Here is a 20,698-nt window from a genome sequence, read left to right as displayed (position 1 = left end):
GGTGTAGCCTGGTCCGGGGTTTATACAGACAGACCTTAGCTAAGACGCTCCTAAGTTCCCGCAAGGGACGCGAGCAGGACAGCAGCTGAAAGATCTCCCCTTCCCTTTGTCTGCGACATCATTTATGATGGGAGGGAAACCCAGAAAACTCATATCTTAAGGATGCACATTTAAAAAAAAAAGGACAGACACTGGTATAGAAAGGCTGGTTTTCTCTCTATTTAAAAGGGCAAAGTTTTCTTAGGTTAGTTGATCTGTATAAATGGTTTTCTCTTTGCCTTCCCAGAATTGTAAATGAGATCTTGTAAGGACCTATTTTACTGTCCCTGCTCCCTTCCCCCAGGGGACTTAAAAACAAGTCCCAGAAACCAGCTCCAGGTGTGAAGGCCAAGAAAAACAAGGCTGTACCCACCTGGAGTCTAGCCCTGACATAAGTACAGCCATCTCTGCAAAGCAAAGCAAAAGCTGGCACCTTGCACTCTTAAGAGTGGGTTAGCATAAGAATGGCCATCCTGAAGGCTGGGAACCCATTTTACTGAGTTAGCCCACGGGGCGCATGTAACTTGAGATAAGAGAAAGTAGCTAAAACCTGAAAAAACAAAATCATATACCACCAGGGGGGTTAGGTGATGGTGTCATAGGGACCAAATGTTAAAGAAAAACAAAAAGTTAACTTGCAGAGATCACAATCCTGCCAGACAGGAGTCTCCCTTGGTTTGCAAATGTCCTGATGATTTACAACAAAAAAGGGCTCTCTCTTCAATGGCCCAGTTTCCAGAGACAAGTGGCTCAGTTCCTCAAGGCCTAAGGTCGCACCATAAAACTGAGGGAGGCTGAGGTGGAAGGAAATGTAAATAAAGTTGAATTTCTTCTAAACCTAAATCTCGCTTAACCGCCAGGATGGCGCCAGGGTGATGCCGGGGTGGCAAAAGGTTAAACAAAGTCAAACTGTCAAAGTGGGGTGCATGATATGTATGTAGCTATGAAGACGTGCCTTGAAAATGCTATATATACTCTTGGCTTTGAGTGCTTGGGGTCCTTGTTGAAACCTGCTGCGCCAGGCGGATACTAGGACCCCAGCTAGCTGGAAATAAACCTCGCTGTGTGACTTGCATTATCTAGAGTGTTCTCTGTCTAATTGAGTGGTGGTTGACTCCGTATCCTAACAATCTCTTTGGCTCATAAGGCTTCTTTGATATGCTAAGTTACTGATAAACCTTGGGTTGCATTTGGGTAAATGCTGTAATTATTCTAGAGTTTCTATACATTTCCTAAAATTTTAATGTCTTGATAAGGGTCATCACTTGATATTTAATTGTATCTGTTGAGCTGCAGATGTTTTATCCAGATCATTTTACTGGGTGACCTCACTTTGGGTCTCAAGTACTGTGTGAACCAACAAGGGGACAGTTTTCCATTGTTGTGGTGAGCTGTCAAATGCAATTTGTGATAAGTTATCATTTTTAGATTACATGATTGCATATGCTGCATTTTACATTCTTTAAAGAAATTTTTAAAGGATTGTATTTGTTTATTTATTTATTTATTTGAGACAGAGAGATACTGGGCAAAAGAGCATGAGCAGGGGGACAGGCAGAGAGAGAGGGAGAAGACTCCCTGCTCATCCAGGAAACCAATGAGGGGCTTGATCCCAGGTTGCTGGGATGATGACCTGAGCTGAAGCACACTTAACCATCTGAGCCACCCAGGTACCCTGCTGCATTTTACATTTTATCAGACATTTTGCCCCACTCGATGGTAAAAAGGACAGAGGCTACAGGTGGAGTTCTTTGTTTATGAAGGTATTTTGATTTTGTTTTCCTTTAATTGCCTTCCTTTAAAAAAAATGGCTCCAACTGTTAAACCAAATATATGTATGTGCAGGTTTACATTTTAATTTACATGAAGCATGTGATTAAGAAAAGTCATTTTCTCCTCAAGCCTCGGGACCTATCTGAAAAGAAGTTTGCTTTTTGTTTTGTGGGTTTTTTTCTCAGTCATTCATTTTATTTGAACATTTTTGTATTGTTATGTTAGTCACCATAAAATATATTGTTAGGTTTTGATACAGTGTTCCAAGATTCATTGTTTATGCACCATACCCAGTGCCCCATGCAATGCATGCCTTCCTTAATACCCACCACCAGGCTCACCCATTTCTCCTTGCCCCTCTAAAACCTTCAATTTGTTTCTGAGTCCATAGTCTCTCACGGTTCATCACACCCTCCAGTTTCCCCCAATTCACTTTTCCTTTACTTCTTCTAATGTTCTCCATGGTATTCCTTATATTCTACAAGTAAGTGAAGCCATATGATTGACTTTCTCTGCTTGACTTATTTCACTCAGCATAATCTCCCCCAGTAACATCCATGTTGGTGCAAAAGTTGGGTATTCATCCTTTCTGATGGCTGACGAATATTCCATTGTATATATGGACCACATCTTCTTTATAAATTCATCTGTTACAGGGCATCTCTGCTCTTTCCACAGTTTGAATATTGTGAGCATTGCTGCTATGAACATTGGGATACATATGGCCCTTCTTTTTACAGCATCTGTATCTTTGGAGTAAATATTCAGTAGTTCAATTTCCGGGTCATAGGGTAGCTCTATTTTTAATTTTTTTTTCAGAGTAACAGTATTGATTATTTTTGCACCACACCCAGTGCTCCATGCAATCCATGCCCTCTCTAATACCCACCACCTGGCTCCCCCAACCTCCCACCCCCCACCACTTCAAACCCCTCAGATTATTTTAAATTTTTTGAGGTATCTCCACACACTTTTCCAACGTGGCTGCACCAACTTGCATTTCCACCAATAGTGTAAGAAGGTTTCTTTTTCCACAACCTCTGCAACATTTGTTGTTTCCTGTCTTGTTAAGTTTTGTAATTCTGACTGATGTAGGGTGTTTGTTTTAGCTCAAGTTACTGAACATTTTTCTCTGCTTTTCTTCATGAAAGATACTTGCTTTGGTATTCTTTACTGAAAGTTAAAAACTTTCTCATTTTCACCCTTTTGTGCCTTTTAAATTTTTTTCAGCCATGTTTATACAAAGAACATTAATATAGAGACATTTGGTGAATAAAAATATATCCATATGAACATAACTGTCCCCTAAAACTACAAGTCTACAAAAACTACAATCTTTTGTACTGTAATTTTAATAAGATCAACACAAAGTCAGCCAAGAAGAAGGTATTGGAGACTATTTTAATGTGATCAGGTATGGTTCCATTTGACATTGTTCAGTATGGTTTATATCAGCTCTTAAAAGTCCCGTGCAGCATAATACTGGGAGCAACTATAAATGGCCTTTAGGCCTTACTTTGTGATCATATACCATCCTTTGCTAGGAAAAAGAAATACTAAAGAACTGATAAACTTGAAAAAAGAAAACAAAAGTTGAATGCCTGTAATGACATAGTGCCATTTGATAGTTTAATCTTGAAACATAAATTGATTGGCAGATGCCTTATCAGTAGGTATTTCCTTGTATAGCTTTTTGTGAATTTATTATGAACAAGCAATCATACTGAATGGAAAAAAAAAAGACTCAAATTATTACTTATAAAGAAATAAAGCCAGCACTGGTCCACTTAATCTTGTTCTCATGTCCAGCCAGAAAGAAAGAACTTCAGTGAAGGTAAGATAAATAAATAAATAGAGGGAGGGGGTCAAGATGGCAGAGTAGTAGGAGACGCTGTTTCAACTGGTCCCCTAAAGTGAGTTTATTATCTACCAGATCACTCTGAACACACATGAAATCAGCCTGAGATGTAGGATTACACACTTCTGGATTCTACCGGGGCAGAAGATGCCAGTGGACAGGTAAAGCAGAATGGGAACATCAGACTGATATTGGAAGATAAATAAAAGGGGGAGGAAGCCACCAGAAATGACCCACTGGAAAGTAATACCCCAATACAAGAGTGCCCTATGATTGAGAACCAGCATTAACTTGGAGTCTGGTTAAAAGCACTTGAAAAGAGCAAAAGATCTTAAGGGGAAATTGGTGGAATCTGGCAGAGGCACGGGCTTAGGCCCACAGACCTAGGACAACGACTGCTGGCCCCTGCCAGAGATAGTGTGGCAAAGCACCCAGACCTTGGTCCCTGAGCCTCCAGCCCATGTGAGAGCATCTGGGTGGCAGTGCCCAGGAGTCTGTTGTGAATGCCAGCTGGCGCTCTCTAGAACCACAGCATTTTGCACTCTGCTTGTGCTCTGTGGAACCGGGTTCTGAGTCGCGCTCCACATGGCTCCACACCCTCCCCTGAGAGAGGTCCGTGTGGGCACGAGCTGGTGTTTTCTAGGACTGGAGAGAGTCTGAACACTGCCAGCCCCTGCCAACAGGAAAATTTCAGTGCACGCTATCTCTGGTTGGAATTGCTCCAGCAGTCTGGACCTGCTCAGACAGCAGGGCAAAGGCAGCTGCTGGAAGCCAGCTCAACGGACTAATACTGTTCATGGTTTTAGTAGCACCAGCGTAAAACCAGGAGCTCCTTGGACCCTGAGACTGTGGCTGGGGACATGCTCTCCCTGTGGGAGGTGGCACAGGGTAAGTTTATGTGCTCTGGAGAACTCAGAGGGGAAGAGACTGAGGCTTCTCTCTGAGATGGAGGTCTGGGTGTAGTTTTCTTTCCTCTAAACCTTGAATAACTGCCAAAAGCCACCAAGGTGAGAAAAAAAAATACCTCCAGAGAACAAAAGCCTGAAAAACCTCTTTCCTCAGAGTCCAGGCCCTTGGTAGGGGGCGGGAAGACTCAACTCTAGCAAGACTGCTTTAAAAGCCATGCCACAGGCCCTTCCCGCAGAAAGACAGCCCCACCCAAAAAAAAAGAGGACAGACCACCACAGGATTCCCATGAAACTGTAAAACCCCAGTATCAGGGGAAAAGAAGATATTAAGCTCCTGGTATTGCCCTAAAACCTGTATACTTCATCGATACAACTTTTATTTTTAATTCTTTCCCACTATTCTCATTCTTTTTAATTTTTAACAATTTTAAACTATTTGCCATCACAGTGAGAGATTCAGTACAACAAATTCCATAATAACCTTTTAACTTGAACTTTTTTGATACATTTACCTGTGGGTTTTTTTTGTTTTTTGCTTTTCTATTTTTTTAATGTTCATGTAAAGATAAGCTTCAAGGCAATCCTCTTTCCCCAATCAATTACATATATATATTACATATATATTATATATAGATATATGTTACATATATATACACAATACATATGTATATATTACATATTAAATATATATAATTACATACACACACACACACACACACACATATATATATACCAGTTTTAATCCCCCTATATCTCAGGAAAGTTGAGTCCTTTAACAAAGATATACAGATAAACCCAGGAAGAATCAAAATAAGCTTTCTTGCCCAGACTGAGAATTTATAACCACTCCCCCATCTTTTTCTTCTGTCAGTGTTTCTGTGTATTTTTTTTTTCTGGTAGTATATAAATCTTATACTTGGGGTTCATTTTGGCTGGATTCTTTTTTTTTCTTCCTTCGCATTTACTTTTGTTGGTCTTTTGGTTTATCTTTGTTTGAATACTTTATAAATCTTACCTTTGAGTCTGATTTGGGCTGGGTAGTCTCCTTTTTTTTTGTTTTTCTTTTTTTTCCCCCATCTCTTTCTTTCTTTCTTTCTTTCTTTCTTTCTTTCTTTCTTTCTTTCTTTTTTTCTCTCTTCATGGTGGGAACCCCCAATTGCTAGAAGCGTTCCAGGGTGCACCTTGCCTGGATCGTGGTTGATACATTCAGCTACACATCCCCTCAGTCATCTCTCATCAAAATGACTAGGAGGAGTAATGCCCAACAGATGAAACATTCAGAGACTGTGCCCTGTCCATCAGAGGTATTGGATATGGACAAAAACAATATGTGGGAAAGGTAACTCAGACTAACAATTATATTGGAAATGGCTAGGTTGGAGAAAACTATTAATAACAAAATGGAATCAATTAGGACAGAAGTGAAAGCCACCAGGGAAGATGTTAACAATGCTATCAATGAATTCCAAACTAATCTAAATCCTCTAGCAGCTAGCATAATGGAGGCAGAAGATAGGATCAGTGATCTAGAGGAAAAACTGTTAGAGAAAAAGGATCAGGAGGAGGCCTGGCACAAACAGCTTAGAACCCATGAAAACAGAATTAGGGAAATAAATGAAGAAATGAAACATTCCAACATCAGAATTATTGGAATCTCTGAGGGGGAGGAGAAAGAAAGAAGACTAGAGGATAGATTTAAACAAATTCTCCATGAAAATTTTCCCAATCTGGGGAATGGAAGCAGTGTTCATGTCCTAGAGGCAGAAAGGTTTACCCCCAAGATCATAGAGTCTAAAAAGACCTTGAGACACCTGATTGTGAAAATGATGAATCATAATTTTTTACAGGAGCTCTTGAAAGCAGCTAAGGGAGGGAGACTCCTTATGCACAAAGGAAGGGCCATCAGAATAACATTAGACCTGTCCACAGAAACCTGGCAAGCCAGAAAGGGCTGGCAAGATGTATTCAGAGCACTAAATGAAAAGAACATGCAGCCAAGAATACTTTATCCAGCAAGGCTGACATTCAAAATAGATGGAGAGATAAAGAGCTTCCAAGACTGGCGATGTTTAAAAGAGTATGTGACCACCAAGCCCACACTACAAGAAATAATAAGGGGGGTTCTATAGAAGAAAAAAGAACCCAAGAGTGTCATAGAACAGAAATTTACAGAAAGAATCTATAGAAACAAGGACTTCACAGGCAAAACGATGTCATATCTCTCAATAATCACTCTCAAAGACCTAAACACTCAATGACCTAAACACTCAATGACCTAAACACTCCAATAAAATGGCAAAAGGTTGCAATTTGGATAAAACGACAGGACCCATCCATATGTTGTCTACAAGAGACCCATTTTGAACCTAAGGATACATCCAGACTGAAAGTGGAGTGATGGAGAAGCATCTTTCATGCCAATGGGCCTCAAAAGAAGGCTTGGGTAGTGATTCTCATATCAGATAAATTAGATTTTAAACTAAAGACTGTAGTCTAAGATAAAGAAGGACACTACATCATTCTTAAAGGGTCTATCCACCAACAAGATCTAATAATTGTAAATGTTTATTTACAATTATAAATGTTTATCCCCAATATGGGAGTAGCCCACTACATAAGACAACTGTTTATCATGATAAAGAGTTATATTGATATGGATACTTTAAGTAGGGGATATTAACACGACACTCCCAGTAATAGAGAAATCAATCAAGCATAAAATCAATAGTGAACGAGTGAACAATTCAATGACACATTGGACCAGATGGACCTAATAGATATATACAGAACATTCCACCCTTAAAAAACAAAACAAAACAAAACAAACAAACAAACCAGGATACTCATTCCTCTCAAGTGCACATGGAACTTTCTCCAGAACAGACCACATACTGGGTCACAAATACTCAACCAATACCAAAAGATTGAGATCATTCTCTGCATATTCTCAGAACACAGTACTTTGAAACTGGAACTCAACCAGAAGAAAAAGTTTGGAAGGAGTTCAAGCACCTGTAAGTTAAAAGCCACCTTGCTTAAGAATGTTTGGATCAACCAGGAAATCAAAGAAGAACTTAAACAATTCATGGAAACCAATGAGAAGGAAGACACTTCAGTCCAAAACCTATGGTATAGAGCAAAGTTGGTCCTAAGGGAGAAATATATAGCCATCCAAGCTTCTCTCAAAAAAAAAAAAAAAAAAAAAAAAAAAAAAAAAAAAAAAAAAAAAAAAAAAAAAGAAAGAAAGAAAAAGAAAAGAAAAAGAAAAATCCAGAATACAGCAACTGTCTTTACACGTTAAAGGGCTGCCGAATCAACAACAAATTAAGCCAACCCCACACATGAGAAGGGAAATAATGAAGATTGGAGCAGAGATAAATTAGAGAGAAACTAGAGATACAGTAGAACACATCAACAAAACTAGAAGCTATTTTTTTTAAAGAATCAATAAGATCGATAAACCACTGGCCAAACTAATCTAAAAGCAAAGAGAGAGGTCCCAAATTAATAAAATTATGAAATAAAAGGGAGAGATCACGACTAACACCAAAAAAATATAAATAATCATCAGAAATTATTATCAACAGTTATATGCGAGTAAGTTAGGAAACTTGGAAGAAATAGATGCATTCCTGGAAACTTATAAACCTCCAAGACTGAATCAACCTGACAATCTGATTAGACCTTTATCTAAGAAGTATGAATCAGTGATCAAAAACCTCCCAAAAAACAAGAGCCCAGGACCTGATGGATTCCCTGGGATATTTTATCAACCATTCAAGGAAAAAAATTATATCTATTCTCCTGAAGCTGTTTCAAAACATAGAAACAGATGGAACACTTCCAGACTTTTTCTATGAAGCCAGCATGACATTGATCCCCAAACCAGGCAAAGACCCCACCAAAAAGAAGAAATTCAGACCAATATCCCTGATGAATATGAATGTCAAGATTCTCCACAACATCCTAGCTAGTAGGATCCAACAGTATCTTAAAAAGATTATTCACCATGACCAGGTAGGATTTATCCATGGGATGCAGGGGTGGTTCAACATTCACAAATCAATCAGTGTGATAGAACAAATCAATAGGAGAAGAGAGAACCACATGGTACTCTCAATGGATGCAGAAAAAGCATTTGACAAAACCCAGCATCTGTTCCTGATTAAAACGCTTCAAAGTATAAGGATAGAGGGACCATTCCTTAACTTCATAAAATCTGTCTAGGAAAAACCCACAGTGAATATCATTCTCAATAAGGAAAAGCTGATAGTTTTCTCTTGAGATCAGGAACACAACAAGGATGCCCACTCTTGCCGCTCTTTTTCAACATAGTACTAGAAATCCTAGCAACAGCAATCAGACAACAAAGAGAAACATAATGTATTCAAATTGACAATGAAAAAGTCAAACTCTCTCTCTTCACAGATTACATGATACTTTATATGGAAAACCCCAAAGACTCCACCTCCAAACTACTCTAACTCACACAGCAATTCAGTTATCTGGTAGGATACAAAATCAATGTACAGAAATCAGTTGTTTTCTTATACACTAACAATGAAAATACAGAAAGGGAAATAAGAGAATCAATTCCATTTACTATAACACCAAGAAACACAAGATGCCTGGGAATAAACCTAACCAAAGAGGTAAAGGATTTGGACTTGAGGAACTACAGAACACTCGTAAAGTAATTGAAAAAGACACAAAAAGAAGGAAACCACTTCCATGCTCATGGATCAGAAGAATTAACATTGTTAAAATGTCTATATTGCCTAGAGCAATCTACACTTTCAATGCCATTCCAATCAAAATTACCCTGGCATTTTTTTTTTCTTTTTAAAGATTCCATTTATTTATTTGACAGATCACAAGTAGGCAGAGAGGCAGGCAGAGAGAGGAAGGGAAGCAGGCTCTCTGCTCTCGATCCCAGGACCCTGGGACCATGACATGAGCCGAAAGCAGAGGCTTTAACCCACTGAGCCACCCAGGTGCCCCTACCCTGGCATTTTTCAAAGAGCTGGAGCAAACAATCCTAAAATGTGTATAGAACAAGAAGAGACCCTGAATTGCTAGGAAAATGCTGCAAAAGAAAAACAAAACTGGGGGCATCATGTTTCCTGATTTCAAGCTTTACTACAACGCTGTGATCACCAAGACAGCATGATACTAGCACAGAAACAGACACATAGACCAGTGGAAGTGTAGAGAGCCCAGATATGGACCTCCAGCTATATGGCCAAATAATCTTAGACAAAGCAGGGAAAAATATACGGTGGGGAAAAAAAGAGTCTCCTCAATAAATGGTACTGAGATAATCGGACAGCTATCTGTAGAAGAATGAAAATTCACCATTCCCTTACACCATACATGAAGTTAAACTCCAAATGAATACAAGAGGATAAATATGAGGCAGGAATAAACATGAAGCAGGAATTCACCAGATTCTTAGACGACAACATAAACAGTAACTTCTTCAACATTGGCCACAGCAACTTCTTCCAAGATACATCTCCAAAGGCGAAGGAAACAAAAGCAAAAATGAACTTTTGGGACTTCATCAAGATCAAAAGCTTCTGCACAGCAAAGGGAACAGTCAACAAAACAAAGAAGCAACCCAGAGAATTGGAAAAGATACTCACAAATGACAGTATAGACAAAGGGCTGATATCCAGGTCTATAAATAACACTTCAAACTCAACACTCAAAAAACAGATAATCACATCAAACAATGGGCAGAAGGCATGAACAGACACTTCTCCAAAGAAGACATACAAATGGCTAACAGACACATGAAACAATATTCATCATCACTAGCCATCAGGGAGATTTAAATCAAAACCACATTGAGATACCAGTTAGAATGGCCAAAATAAACAAGACAGTAAACAACATGTGTTGGAGAGGATGTGGATAAAGGGGAACCCTCTTACACTGTTGGTGGGAATGCAAGTTGGTGCAGCCACTTTGGAGAACAGTGTGGAGATTCCTCAAGAAATTAAAAATAGAGCTTCCCTATGACACTATAATTGCACTACATGGTATTTACTCCAAATATACAGATGTAGTGAAAAGAAGGGCCATCTGTACCCCAATCTTCATAGCAGCAATGGCCACAATTTCCAAACTGTGTAAAAAGCCAAGATGCCCTTCAATGGACGAATGGATAAAGAAGGTATGGTCCTTATATACTAAGGAGTATTATGCTTCCATTAGAAAGGATGAACACCCAACTTTTGTATCAACATGAATGGGACTAGAAGAGATTATGCTGAGTGAAGTAAGTCAAGCATAAAGAGTCAATTATCATTCGGTTCCACTTATTTGTGGAGAATTAGGAATAACACGGAGGACATAGGGAGATGGAGAGGAGAAGGGAGTTGGGGGAATTGGAGGGGGAGATGAACCTTGAGAGACTGTGGGCTCTGAGAAACAAACTGAGGGTTTTGGAGGGGGGTTTGGGGTTGGGTGAGCCTGGTGTTGGTTATTATAGAGGGCACATATTGCATGGAGCACTGGGTGTAGTGCATAAACAATGAATTCTGGAATACTGAAAATAAATTTTAAAAAAGAAAGGAAAAGAAAAAAATAAAAACCAGTTCAGAATCTAATAAAAAAATAAATTAATAATAAAGCTACCCTATGACCCTGCAATTGCACTACTATTTATCTACCCCAAAGATACAGACATAGTGCACCGAAGGGCCATCTGTACCCAAACGTTCATAGCAGCAATGGCCACAGTCACCAAACTGTGGAAAGAACCAAGATGCGCTTCAGCAGACAAATGGATAAAGAATATATGGTCCATAAATACAATGGAGTATTTCACCTCCATCAGAAAGGATGAATACCTAACTTTTGTATCAACATGGATGAGACTGTAAGAGATTATGCTGAGTGAAATCAATCAAGCAGAGAGGGTCAATTATCATATGGTTTCACTTACTTGTGGAGCATAAGAAATAACACAGAGGACATTGGGAGAAGGAGAGGAGAAGGGAGATGAGAGAAATCAAAGGTGGAGATGAACCATGAGTGACTGTGGACTCTGAGAAACAAACTGAGGGCTTTGGAGGGCTTTTGGAACTAAAGACACCTTCAGAATGAAAGTAAAGGGATGGAGAACCATCTATCATGCTAGTGGACATGAAAAGAATGGTGGAGCATGATACTTGTATCAGAGAAATGAGGTTTTATTTTTTTAGTAGGATCCACACCCAGTGTGGCATCCAATATGGGACTTGAATTCACAATCCTGAGATCAAGACCTGAGTTGAGATCAAAAGTCAGACCCTCAACCAACTGGGCCACATAAGGGCCCCTAGATTTTGTCACAAAGACTGAAACAATGGCATCCTATCATAATTAAGCATTCTGTCAATCGAGAAGATCTGACAATTGTAAATATTTATGCCACCAACCTGGGAGCACTCAAATAGGTAAATCAATAAGGAAGCTGATTGAAAATAATACAATAATACTAGGGGACTTGAACATCCCTCTTATAGCAACGGGCAGATCATCTAAGCAGAAAATCAACAAGGAAACAATGGCTTTGAATGATTCACTGGACCAGATGTACTTAACAAATATTCAGAACATTTGATCTTTAAGCAGAATAATACACATTCTTTCTGAGTGCACACAGAAGATTCTCCAGAATAAAAAAAAAAAAAATTAAAAAAAAAGAAGATTCTCCAGAATAGATCCCATTCTGGGTCACAAATCAGGTCTCAACAATTAAAGATAATTTAGATCATACAATGATTATTTTCAGACCACGATGTTATGAAACTTGAGGTCAATCACAAGAAAAAAATTGAAATGACCACAAATACATAGAAGTCAAAGAACATCTTACTAAAGAATAAATGAGCATGTGCTTTGGTAAGTGCTGTAAATTGTATAAGACTGAGGAATCACAGACCTTTACCCCTAAAACAAATAATACATTATATATTAATTAATTTTTTTTAAAAAAGGATGAATGGGCTAGCCAGGAAATTAAAGACAAAATAATAAAGCACATGGAAGGAAATGAACAAGAAAACACAACACAGCAAAGGCAGTCCTAAGAGGGAAGTGTATTGCAATATTGGCTTACCCCAAGAATCAGGAAAAGTCTCAAATACACAACTTAAACTTACACCTTAAGAAACTAGAAAAAGAAAAGGAAATAAAGCCTAAATCCAGTAAAAGAAGGGAAGTAATAAAGATTAGACCAGCAGTAAACAATATAGGAACAAACAAACAAAAAAGTAGAACAGAGGGAGGAGCAAGATGGAAGAGGAATAGTAGACCTAAAGTTCATCTGGTCCCAGGAATTCATCTAGACAGTCATCAAACCATTCCAAACACCTACAAACTCAACAGGAGATCAAAGAAAAGACCAGCAGCATTCTATGAACAGAAAAATGACCACTTTCTGGAAAGTGGGACATGCAGGAAAGAAAATCTGAGGCGATATACCAGTAGGTAGACCACAGGGGAAGGGAGCTTCCTTCAGCTGGGTATCAGCAAGTGATAGAGCAGTGTAACACAAAATCAGAACTTTCAGAAGTCTGATCCACTGAGGGATATCACTCTTGTAGCTAATCAGAGGGTGGAGTCCTCTGGGACAGTGTGGTCTCAGGACCCTCAGGGTCACAGAAAGACTAGGGGTGCCTGAGTGTTGCAGAGCTCCCAGGTTTCAGAGCCAGGAAGCCAGCTGCAAAGATGGAGCCGGCAAGCGGGCTCTCAGATCGGGGTTGCCAGAAGCTGTGATCCTTGGCACAGTCAGGGGACCCCACAAGTGGCAGGTCCAGGGAGAAGACCCCCCCTCTTTCTCCACAGGGAGGAGAAACATGGGAGCATGTTGCAGGAATCTGCTGGATTTGGAGTTTCCAAATAGGGTCATGTGCCTGAGGTAGAAATACTCAGTCAAAGGGTGGGTGAACATAGAGTGTAGCAGACATGAGCAGACATGAGTCTCCATGAGCATGGAGACTAGGCAGATAAGAGTGACCGATTTTCTTTGAGGGCTCACCAAAGAGAGTGGCCCTGAGCACTCAGCTCCTCCAGGGCCAGAGATTGGGAGGCCAGCATTTCCATTCTCATCCTCCAAAGCTATATGGAAAGCTTTCAGGGAACAAAAACTACTGAAAGCAAACCCTAGCAGGTTGTTTTTCCTGGCTCCTGGCAAGGGTGATACAATTCTACCTCAGGCAAAGACATCTGAAAATCACTGAGATAGACCCTTTCCCCGGAAAATCAGCAAAAACATTCAGCCAAGACCAAGTTTACTGATTAATGAGAACTGCAAAACTCCAGTACTAGGGGAATACAACACATAGAATTCATGGAATTTGCCCATGATTACTGTCTTTCAAAATTAAATTTATTATTTTTTTTATTTTTTCTTTTTCTATTTTTACTGAAAATTTCCTAATTCCTATTTTAACCAACTTCTTACCAAAATCTTTCTTTAAAAAATCTTTTTAATTTTAATTAAAAAAATTTTATTGTGTTAGGTTAGTCACAATAAAATAAAATACATCATTAGTTTTTTTTTTTAAGATTTTATTTATTTATTCGACAGAGAGAGATTACAAGTAGGCAGAGAGGCAGGCAGAGAGAGAGGAGGAAGCAGGCTCTCCGCTGAGCAGAGAGCCCGATGCGGGACTCAATCCCAGGACCCCGAGATCATGACCCGAGCCGAAGGCAGCGGCTTAACCCACTGAGCCACCCAGGCGCCCCATCATCATTAGTTTTTGATGCAGTGTTCCAAAATTCATTGATTATGTACAATACCCAGTGCTCCATGCAATACATGCCCTCCTTAATATCCACTATCAGACTCACCTATCCCCCTCAAAATCCTCCCCTCTAAGACCCTCGTTTTGCTTCTCAGAGTCTACAGTCTCTCGTGTTTCATCTCTCCCTCTGATTAATTTTCATTTTCATAGTCATATTCTATCTCATCATTATATTTAACCTTATTTGTATATATATATATATATATATATATAGAGAGAGAGAGAGAGAGAGAGAGAGATTTATAAAGTTTTTTTTTTTCGTTAAAATTTTGGGATACAGTTTCATCTAACAGAACAAAATATACCCAAAATCTAGTGTAAGGCTTTGTTCTAGTCTCTCACCTGATCACATTTTCTCTTATTTTAATTTTTTTCTTCCTTTTTTCAACTAACTTCTTTTTTTTAACTTTAGTTATGTTTTGAGTGTTCCAAGATTCATTATTTATGCATCACGCCCAGTGCTCCATGCAATACCTGTTCTCCTTAATACCCACTACCAGGCTCACCTAACACTCCATCCTCCTCCCCTCCAAAACCCTCAGTTTGTTTATTAGAGTCCATAGTCACTCATGGTTCATCTCCACCTTTGATTTCTCTCATCTCCCTTCTCTCCTTCTCCCAATGTCCTCTGTGTTATTTCTTATGCTCCACAAGTAAGTGAAACCATATGATAATTGACCCTCTCTGCTTGACTGATTTCACTCAACATAATCTCTTACAGTCTCATCTATGTTGATACAAAAGTTAGGTATTCATCCTTTCTGATGGAGGTGAAATACTCCATTGCATTTACGGATCATATATTCTTTATCCATTTGTCTGCTGAAGGGCATCTTGGTTCTTTCCACAGTTTGGTGACTGTGGCCATTGCTGCTATGAATGTTGGGTTACATATGGCCCTTCTTTTCACTACATCTGTATCTTTGGGGTAAATACCCTGTAGTGCAATTGCAGGGTCATAGGGAAGCTCTATTTTTAATTTCTTAAGAAAGCTCCACACTGTTTTCCAAAGTAGCTGCACCAACTTGCATTCCCATAAACAGTGTAAGAGAGTTCCCCTTTCTCCACATCCTCTCCAACGTTGTTTCCTGTCTTGTTAATTTTGGCCGTTCTGACTGGCATAACTTGGTATCTCAATGTGGTTTTAATTTGAATCTCCCTGATGGCTAATGATTATGAAAATTTCAAGCAACTACTTGTCTTATAAATTCCTTTTTTAACATATTTTTTTAAAAATTTTCATCCTCACAGTCATATTTCATCCCTTATATATATATATAATCTTTCTCTTAAAATTTTGGGAAAAAGTTTCTTCTAACAGACCAAAATACAACCAAAATCAAATGTGTGGCTCTGTTTTATTCACCAGCCTGATCATTTTTTTTCCTTCCTTTGTCCCTCAGTTGTGGGTCTCTTCTGATTTATTTATTGTATATTGTTCTGGGGTTATTGTTACACTTTTAACATTTTGTTCTCTCATTCAACTATTCTTCTCTGGACAAAACAACAAAGCAGAAAAACTCACCACACACACACAAAAAGAACAAATGGCAGCACTAACTTCCATGAACTTAATCAACGTGGACATTAGTAACAAGTTGGAAGTAGAATTCAGAATGGTGATTATATAGATAGTAGCTGGGCTTGAAGCAAAGCATAGAGGATACTACATAATCCCATTCTGGAACTAAAATTAAACCATGTTGAAATTTAAAAAAATTATGAAGTGCAATAAAAAATGGAGGCTCTTACTGCTAGGATAAATGAAATACAAGAGAGAATTAGTGATATGGAAGACCAAATGATGGTGAATAAGGAAGCTGAGAAAAAAAGAGAGCTAAAAAACTATGGGATTATGAGGGAAGGATTTGAGAGGTAAGTAATACCATAAAACAAAACAGTATTAAAATATTTGGGATTCCAGAAGAAGAAGGGGGGGCAGAAGGTATATTGGAACAAATTGTACCAGAGAAGTTCCCTAATTTGGTGAAAGGAAACAAGCATAAAAATCCAGGAGATATAGAGAACCTTCCTCAAAATCAGGAAAAATAGGTCAACACCCTGCCATCTAATAGTAAAACTTAAAATTCAGAGACAAAGAGAAAATCCTGAAGCCATATATACAACAGTAGAAATATTAGAGTGGCAGCAGACCTATCCACAGGGACCTAGTAGGGCAGAGAGGACTGCCATGATATAGTCAGAGCACTAAACAAGAAAACTATGCAGCCAAGAATACTATACCCAGCTAAGCTGTCATTGAAAATAGAAGAAGAAAAAAGAAAAGCTTCCAAGACAAACAAAAACTAAGAGAATTTGCAAACAACAAACCAGCCCTAATGGAAATATTGTAAGGGTTCCTCTAAGCAAAGAGAGCCTAAAAGTAATGTAGACCAGAAAGGAACAGAGACAATATACAGTAACAGTCACCTTACAGGCAATACAATGGCACTAACCTCATATCTTCTAATAGCTTTCCTGAGTGCAAATGGGCTAAATGCCCCAATCAAAAATCACACAGTATTAGAATGGACCAAAAAAAAAAAAAAAAAAAAAACCCAAGACCCATCAATATGCTGTCTGCAAGAGACCCATTTTAAACCCAAAGACATCTCAATATTTAAAATGAGGGTGTGCGATACAATTTACCATGCTAATGGACATCAAAACAAAGCTGGGGTGGTACTCACTATATCAGACAAACTATATTTTAAACCAAAGTGTGTAACAAGAGATGAGGAAGGACACTATGTAATAACTAATGGGTCTATCCAATAAGAAGATCTAACAATTTTAAATATCTATGCCCCTAACATGGGAGCAGCCAATTATATAAGCCAATTACTAACAAAATCAACGAATCTTTGACAAAGCAGGAAAAAATATACAGTGGAAAAAAGACAGACTCTTCAATAAATGGTTCTTTGAAAATTGGATAGCTATATATAGAAGAATGAAACTCGACCATTCTCTTACAACATACACAATGATAAACTGAAATGAATAAAAGACCTCAAAGTGAGGCAGGAATCCATCAGAATCCTAGAGGAGAACATAGCCACAGCAACTTCTTTCAAGATATGTCTCCAAAGGCAAAGAAACAAAAGTGAACGTGAATTTGTGGGACTTCACTAAGATCAAAGTCTTCTGCAAAGCAAAAGAAACAGTCAACAAAACAAAGAGGCAACACACGGAATAGGAGAAGACATTCGCAAATAACAATACAGAAAAGGGGCTGATATCCAGGATTTATAAAGAACTCCTCAAGCTCAACACATGCAAAACAGATAATCATGTAAAAAAAAAATGGGCAGAAGACATGAACAGACACTTCTCCAATGAAGACATACAAAGGGCTAACAGACACATGAAAAAAATGTTCAACATCACTAGCCATCAGGGAGATTCAAATCAAAACCACATTGAGATACCACCTTACGCCAGTTAGAATGGCCAAAATTAGCAAGACAGGAAACAACATGTGTTTGAGAGGATGTGGATAAAGGGGAATCCTCTTACATTGTTGGTGGGAATGCAAGTTGGTGCAGCTACTTTGGAAAACAGTCTGGAGATTCCTTAAGAAATCAAAAATAGAGCTTCTCTATGACCCTGCAATTGCACTACAGGGTATTTACCCCAAAGATACAGATGTAGTGAAAAGAGGGGCCATCTGTACCCCAGCATTCATAGAAGCAATGTCCACAGTCACCAAACTGTGGAAAGAACCAAGATGCCCTTCAGCGGATGAATGGATAAGGAAGATGTGGTCCATATACACTATGGAGTATTATGCCTCCATCAGAAAGGATGAATACCCAACTTTTGTAGCAACATGGACGGGACTAGAAGAGATTATGCAGAGTGAAATAAGTCAAGCAAAGATAGTCAATTATCATATGGTTTCACTTATTTGTGGAGCGTACGAAATAACATGAAGAACATGGGGAGATGGAAAGGAGAAGGTAGTTGGGGGAAATTGGAGGGGGAGACGAACCATGAGAGACAGTGGACTCAGAGAAAGTGAGGGTTTTGGAGGGGAGGGGGGGGAGATTGTGTGAGCCTGGTGGTCTGTATTATGGAAGGCACGTATTACATGGAGCACTGGGTGTGGTGCAGAAACAATGAATTCTGGAACACTGAAAATAAATTTAAATAAATAAACAAAAATTTAAAAAATAACAAAAATCAAAGAACCACATTGAAAATAATACAATAATAGCAGGGACCTTTAACATCCCCCTCACTGCAATGGACCAATCATCTAAACACAGAATCAACCAGGAATTCCAGCTTTGAATGACATACTGGACCTCATGAACTTCACAGATATATTCAGAACATTGCTTCCTAAAGTGAGGGAATACTCATTCTTCTCGAGTGCACATGGAACAGTCTCCAGAAGAGATTACATACCGGGTCACAAATCCAGTCTCAACTCATACCAAAAGACTAGGATTATTCCCTGAATATTTTCAAGACAGAATGCTTTGAAACTGGAACTCAACCACAAGAGGAAAGTTGAAAAGAACTCAAATACATGGAGGCTAAATTGCATCCTCCTGAGAAAAGAAAGGGTCAACCAGGAAATTAAAGAAGAATTTTTAAAATTCAGGGGAAAAAATGAAAATGAAAACACAGCTATTCAAAACCTTTGGAACATTACAAAGAAAGTGTATAGCAATGCAAGCCTTTCTCAAGAAATGAGAAAGGTCTCAAATGCAGAACCTAACCCTACATCTAAAGTAGCTGAGAAAGAACAGCAAATAAAGCCTAGACCCAGGGGAAGAAGAGAAATAACAAAGATCAGAACAGAAATCAATGAAATAGAAACCAAAAGAAGAGTAGAAGAGATCAATGAAATTAGGAGATGGTTCTTTGAAAGAATAATTAAGATTGATAAACCCCTGCCCAGACTTATCAAAAAGAAAAGAGAAAAGATCCAAATTAATAAAATCATGAATGAAAGAAGAGAGATTACAACCAATACAAAAAAAATTTAGAACACGTTATGAGAATACTATACACCAACAAATTAGACAATATGGAAGAAATGGAGACATTCCTAGAGACATATAAGCTACCAAAACTGAACCAGGAAGAAATAGCAAACCTGAACAGACCTATAACTAGTAAGGAAGTTGAAGTAATGATCAAAAATCTCCCAACAGGGGCACCTGAGTGGTTCAGTGGGTTAAAGCCTCTGCCTTCAGCTCAGGTCATGACATCAGGGTTCTGGGATCGAGCCCTGCATCGGGCTCTCTGCTCAGCAGGGAGCCTGCTTCCCTTCCTCTCTCTCTGCCTGCCTCTGCCTACTTGTGATCTCTGTCAAATAAATAAATAAAATCTTAAAAAAAAAAAGATCCCTGCATTGGGCTCTCTGCTTAGTAGGGAGCCTGCTTCTGCCTCTCTCTCTCTGCCTGCCTCTCTGCCTACTTGGGATCTCTGTCTGTCAGATAAATAAATAAAATCTTTAAAAAAAAAATCTCCCAACAAACTAGAGCCCAGGTCCAGATGGATTCCCAAGGGAATTATACCAAACAATTAAAGAAGACTTGATACCTATTCTCCTGAAACTGGTCCAAAAAATAGAAATGAAAGGAAAAATTCCAAATTCATTTTATAAGGCCAACATTACCTTGATCCAAAACCGCACAAAGACCCCATCAAAAAGAGGAATTGCAGACCAATATCCTTGATGAACATGGATATAAAAATTCTCACCAAAATACTACCAATAGGATCCAACAGTACATTAAAGGACTATTCACCACAACCAAGTGGGATTTATTCCTGGGCTGTAAGATCGGCTCAACATCCACAAATCAGTCAATGTGATACAATACATAAATAACAGAAGGGGAAAGAACCATATGATCCTCTTAATAGGTGCAGAAAAAGCATTTGACAAAGTGAGCATCTTTTTTTTTTTTTTCAATCCTTTAATAATACTCAACTGTCTTCTGGCATCCAGTGCTCCTCTTTTTTTTTTTTTTCCATTTATTTATTTTCAGCATAACAGTATCATTATTTTTTCACCACACCCAGTGTTCCATGCAATCTGTGCCCTCTATAATACCCACCACCAGGTACCCCGACCTCCCACCCCCCCGCCACTTCAAACCCCTCAGATTGTTTTTCAGAGTCCATAGTCTCTCATGATTCACCTCCCCTTCCAATTTACCCCAACCCCCTTCTCTCTAACTCCCCATGTCCTCCATGCTTTTTGTTATGCTCCACAAATAAGTGAAACCATATGATTGCAGATGATATGATCCTTTTTGTGGAAAACCCAAAAGATTCCACTCCAAAACTGCTAGAAC

The sequence above is a fragment of the Mustela lutreola genome, chromosome X (genome assembly GCF_030435805.1).
Source record: "Mustela lutreola isolate mMusLut2 chromosome X, mMusLut2.pri, whole genome shotgun sequence".
Classification (NCBI taxonomy): Eukaryota; Metazoa; Chordata; class Mammalia; order Carnivora; family Mustelidae; genus Mustela; species Mustela lutreola.
Note: the sequence above shows the minus strand (reverse complement) of the source record.